We start from the raw sequence: 6,278 nt of genomic DNA, 5'->3' as shown, positions 1-6,278 counted from the left end.
ACTACATGCCCACATGCCCCCGGCGAGGCTGGCGGGACGGCACGGAGCCTGTGCCACTGCCGCCCTGGTAAGCGCATCCCGGGCGCCAGGGCCCTGCCAGGGCAGCTCCAGGGCCTGAAGGAACCAGGCCTCCTCACACTTTGGCTCGGGGGCTCCTTTTAAGAGGGCTTCCCAAGCTCTGCTGGTAGTAAAGAACTTGTCTGCGATGCAGGAGACATAAGAGACGTAAGTCAGATCCCTGGATTGGGACAATCCCCTGGAGGAATAATACTGGTAACCCACACCAGTATTCTTACCTGGAGAATCCCATGGACAGAGGAGCCTGGAGGGCTACAGTCCATGGGGATGCAGAGTCAGACACAATTGAAATGACTTAGCACAGCATAGCACACATCCCTTTCAGGGGTAGGTAGCACATATATCTTTGGGGAAACTCCAGGAGTGGTGTGCTATGTATGCACTATTTCTTTGTAGCCTCTGAGACTTAGGAAGAACCTAGAATGTACCTTAAGGGCCAAATTCTCTGGTTTAGCAAAGTCAAAATAGTGCAAATGACCCTGCTTCTATGTCTAACTCTGAAATCTCCCACATGATCCCTTTCACAGAAAGGATTCATCATGAAAGTTTATAAAAAGATCTGGAGAAAACATTACTCATCAACTCTAAGTATCATAAAGGATTGGAATAACAATGTCAAGGTAAATATAAAATTTAAAATTCAATGCATTTGTCTCTGTGTTAGTAATAACCTTCCGGGCTGCGTGTCTGCTGGCAGAAGGAAGCACCCACATTATCCAGTGTTCCTTTGGGGTCATTTGAACACTGGACACAACTGAGGTTGGAAAATCATTCAAGAGGCCTTCTTATCCAGTGATACTGAATTACACAGACTCAGGTGGCTTCAGGGAAGTCTGCTTTCTAGGTGCCTTTGAGACTGTCTCCTGGGCCATCAGGGTATTAATAAAATGAAACAGGATCTGTATCCGCTACTCTTGGAGACCCTGCAGGGATAAAAGTGAATGACTCTTTGGGAGTAAATTCCTTGAACAAGTTGCAAAGTGGAAGCACACAAAAAGACAAGTGAAGTGAGCTGAATTCCCCTGCAAACTTTAATGTATGCACACAGAAGCAATTTCTAGGTCTAACTGAAAAGCTTTCTTTGTTTTTAACCATCTCAGATGCACAAAATAAAGACCCCAGCCAGACAACGCCACCCACCATGCAGGGAAGATACAGAAGATAACTGCTCACGTGAAGGCAGAACAAAAGAAAAACACCAGCCCCTGGATCCCAGGTGTCACAGGACACAGGGATGCAGTATCATTGGCTGCCTGGACTGGATTTAGAATGTGGGTACATACACCCCATGGGCTCAAATCAGGGCTGAAAAACAGCAGAGAGAACACTGCTCCTGAGTCTTCTAAATAAAGCAGTCTAAAATGGATGTATCCCCTAAGAGCTCACGGGCCTAATTAAGATTTTTTGAACCTGATCAAAACGTTAATTACTCTGCGCAAACTGAGCAAACATATAGATGTCACATCCTATGAATGTTTCTTTCAATTGCTGTCCTGGGAAGACAGATAGAAATGAAAATAGCGCCTCATTAAGTAGACCACACGACTCCCCGGCCCTGGCTCTCCTGGGTGCTCCGTCTTTGCTGACCATCGTGTTTCCCTTTACAGTCAACCAGGAAGGATATTATAATTCCAGGGACTAAAATTTATTGAACACTTACTCTTGGCAGGCCCTTTGCCTTTGGTCCTCTGTTGGATCTGTCAATAAAATTACAAGATGGATTTCAGCATTTGCCTTTTATGGGCACTTGTACCCAGAGAGGTCGAGCCTGTTCCCTGAGTGACACAGCTCATCAGTGGAGAGGCTCCAACAAAACTCAAGTCTGTCTGACCATAAAGGCCACATGGGCTCCTGCCCCTGAGTACCCCCCAACCCCCTCCCCACAGAGGAAGGAGGGCAGTCTTGCTGCTCTGATACCTGGCCTGGAATACATTGGCCACTGGGCTTGCTTAACTGTGGAACAGAGAGGGGTCCACATGTTTCCACCTCACTTCCAACCTTTGTCCTCCTCTTCAGCTACGTGTTTTCCCAGTGAGTGTTCGTGTGAGTGGGAGGCTAGGGGGTTACACACTTCCAGACCGCGCCCTGGAAATACACAGAGACATGTTCACAGCAATTGTTCCTGAGACTCCTTTAATGGATCTAGAGGGTTAATCCAGGAAAGGAATCAGTCTGAATGGCAGCGTCCTTTGCCCCCATGCACAGCCGTTCCACAGCCTGAAGGGCATGGGGACTCAGTCCTGCGTCCGTACCTGGATGCTTTCCTTGTCTTCTCAGAAATGAAATTCTCTCTCTGCCCGTTAAGGTTCTTTGAAGGGCCACACTCACTTTCTTCTCTCCTGCTTTGTGGGCTGATCACGAGGTCTACTGTCATCCAGGACTCGCCCTGGAGCCCTCTTAGCACCCCGAGGGCTTTCCTGTCCTGGAGCAGAGGGAGCTGCTGGCAGGAAGTCAGCTCCTCCAGAAACGGCGACTGGCAGGTCATGTCACCTGGTCATCCTTGCATCCAGCAGATATACTTCCGATGGATACCCATTGAATTAATAAACATTCCCTGAGTCCCCAGGTCTACACGCCAAAGTTTCATGCACTGTGTTCATCATCCTTCACTTGCTCTTTTGGGGCCTATTTACTCTTGTTTTAGAACACACAGTTCTAATAAGATGGAATTTGGTTTTCTCATCCCCAGTATCTGAAAAACAACAAGTTGGAGGGGAGGAGGATGTATTTTCATTGACTAGTGTGCAGCCACTGGTGAGAAGGGAACCTGAAAACATGATTATAAGAAGAGGTAGACATGAAAAAGGAAACAGCTAGCACTGCAAAAGCAAGCAGCGAAAACCACGTGAGACCCTCCAGGGTCCTGCAGGGGCGAGGCATTGCATTGTTGAGGAGCGGACATCCATGAGGAGCTGGAGTCTTAAAAGAAGGCTATAGTTGGTTCCCCAGTCTTTCTTTCAGCAGAAAGGAAGTGTGTGATGGTTGAGGGAAAATGCTAGAAATTTTCCAAGTGCTGGCATGCAGAGTGATGTCTCTGTTATGGGAAAGTAACTTACGGAGAGTCCCTCATCGCCTCACCATCTTCCTCTTGAGAGAAGCAGCTGGAGGCTGCTCTGCTCTGAAATGGGTGGGATGGGAGATGCTGGATTCAGCTGCCCCTCCTCCTGGACACTCATTAGGAGACTAGAAATGACTGTTCTTGGGGACTTCACCCAGATCTGCTTACTGCGGTTTGGTTTTCATTCTGCACTGCAGACACTTTCTCTAAGCCTCATTATAAATTATTTATTTGGCAAAGAAAGGCTCACTTCCTTCTCACATGAAAATACTCAAAGGAAGCACCAAGTATGTATTTATGTTTGGTAAGCCTGAATCATTTATGCAGCTACTTCATGTCAAATCGTGATGCTGTAAACAGTAAGAGTCACAGCACTCATCTGTCTCTCCTGGGCTTGACCTTGGGCTGAGCATGGACACACATTATCTCAGTTAATCCTCACAGCCTCCTTGGAAGGATTGGACTGTTATTATCCCCATTTTGCAGATGATAAAACCTTTGGAGGCTCTAGGCAAATCCTGTTATAGGTTATGGAATGAGGAGGATAACGCCTTCAACTCATCTTAGCCGCATCCTACACTAGACTTTGGGTGAGTTACCTGAATCTCTGGGCCTCAGTTTCCTCATCTGCGTCCTTCTCTTCATGGTTGTTTTTGCTGCATAATCTTAACAATCATCACGTCTGCAAGCAAATACTTTCAGTCTTCATCATTTCCCCCAGGGATCTCTCTCAGGTAATTATGTGATCTCTGCAGGATTTTCTTTCAATGAGCCTACCATGTTATCATCCTTGTGGAGTTTTTCTGTGGTGAGGCTAACAATTAATTGCTACATTAATTGGAAGTTAATTGTTACATAATTTGGAAATTAACAATAAATTGTCAACTGCTAAATTCTCTTTATAAATGTCTTTGTGTAAGATTTAAGTAATTCTCCAATATCACATTTATTTGATTTCTATTTCTATTTCTGCACATATTTTTTGATTTTTGCAATTTTTCTTTACAGTTCAGTTGTGTTTTCTTTGCATTGTATTATCCGAATCTATTAATGAGTCATCATTGACTCAATGGAAATGAACAAACCATTGCATTAAACAATGGCGACTAATTTATAAGTGACCGACTCATTAATGAAGATCTTCCTGCTTTGATGACTTCTGCTTCGCTGTCCAGCTTGCATGTCTGGGCACTGGATGATCACGTGTGGACCAGGAGCTTTCTCTTCTCTGTGCCCCAGGCCAGCAAGATTCTCCATCTTCCTATAGGGTGCTCCATGCTTTGCTGTCTCCACCCTTGCTCAGTTTTTCCGCCAGGAATGCCCTAACCCATTTCTCATATGTTATTTTTCCATATAGTGTCTCCTAAACCTTCTAATCAGATTTATAGTCACTTTCTTGCTCACTTACTTTTTCATTCTTGCTTTCCTTTATCCTCTGTAACATAAAGTCAAATATAAGTGCTTTAATGTGGTACAAAAGAAGTCATATTTGTTCCATGTGGCTGACCTTTTCTATCACTGTCTGATATTTGATACTCAAATAAAAGCATAAATCTCCTTAAAGAGACTCCAAAAAGTGCTACAACTTTGTGTCTGCACATTTATGACCTCTTACAGTTTGGCTATTCACAAACTGCCATAGACACACAGACACACGCACTGTTTTTGCTTGACTAATTCATTTGGTGAGTGTTTCTCACACCATCACCTGCTTGGATGCTCTAAACTCCATACCTGTATTACCGTAATTCCTCATGCTGCCCACGTTACCACTACATACTGAAATGAATTCTCATGATTTGTGGCGTGTTGGTGTCTCCACCATGACTTTAACTTCCTTGGGGGCAAATATTGGAGCATACCTTTCCTCAAATCTCAGACACCCAGTAGAGCATGAGTATAGCAAGTGGTTTCTAAGATTAGTTGAATTAAGTAATGAATATGTATGAGCTTTTTGTTATAATTATGTTGATATAATTATGTTTAGTTGCAAACTCCTAAAAGGCAGAGACTGTACTCAATTAGCTCAGTGAGCGATACTCCCGGGTGAGGAAAGGTCCATGCGCATCACCATACACTCTTCCCTTACTCTTCCTCCTGTCTCTCCTGCTTGCATAACCCCAGGCAGATCACTGAACTGTGACGCATTCCCATCGTCTGTAAAGCAAGAGGACTGAGCTGGTTGGTCCACAGGAACCCTCCAACTCAATAATTCCATGAATCATTAGACAATATGTGTTTTACTGAGCATGAAATTTCCTTTATAATCACTTAACAATTTTTTTTACTTTTATATACACAGCAACACATTTTTGAGCCTGTATTTTACATTCAAGAGTAATCTCACATGTGTCAACATCTTTCTAGTCTAACATTTAATCCGGTAATCATTTTACTTGACTGATAAAGTGGATTCACCATCTTGGGATGAAAAGTTTGAGAAGCTTGTAAGGCAATGATTTATTTGGGGCCCTGGGTTCCTTTCTTTTCAAACAGAACTTTTAAACTATTTTTGTCAGATTGATCTCTTAAAATGCTTAAGTGTGACTACAATGTAGAAAGATGAAATGGTCCTTACTATAGAAAGGAAAAATTAAAGCACAACAGTTTCAAACCAGAGGTGACAGAGAATAGAAAGGCCTTCGGGAAAGGCCATTCCTTCTGGTTGCCGCAAGACGCTCATAAGAACAAACTCTTCCTCTTACGCGTGTGCGCGCATGTGTAGTCGCTTCAGTCCCATCCAGTTCTTTGTGACCCTATGGATTGTAGCCCTCCAGACTCCTCTGTCCATGAGGATTCTCCAGGCAAGAATCCTGGAGTGGGTTGCCATTTCCTACTCCAGGAGATCTTCCCAACCCAAGGAGCAAACCCACGTCTCTCATATCTCCTGCATTGGCAGGCAGGTTCTTTACCGCTAGCACCACCTAGGAAATCCTCTTATATGAAAACATGAGTTCAACAGGAAACTATCACAGATGAATCCATTTTGTTGTTTATATGGTATAGACACAGCTTTGGCAGATGTTATAAAAACTTTTCACCTTGAAGAAACAATATTTCCTGGAAGAAAAAGTCAGTTTTGTGCTAGCATCTGAGAATACCAATGAATGGCATTTCATGTTACATAAATTCATTAGTATTA

The sequence above is a fragment of the Bubalus kerabau genome, chromosome 21, assembly GCF_029407905.1.
Source record: "Bubalus kerabau isolate K-KA32 ecotype Philippines breed swamp buffalo chromosome 21, PCC_UOA_SB_1v2, whole genome shotgun sequence".
In the NCBI taxonomy this organism is placed as follows: Eukaryota; Metazoa; Chordata; class Mammalia; order Artiodactyla; family Bovidae; genus Bubalus; species Bubalus kerabau.
The sequence above is the reverse complement of the archived record's forward strand: the minus strand, read 5'-3'. Positions refer to the sequence as shown.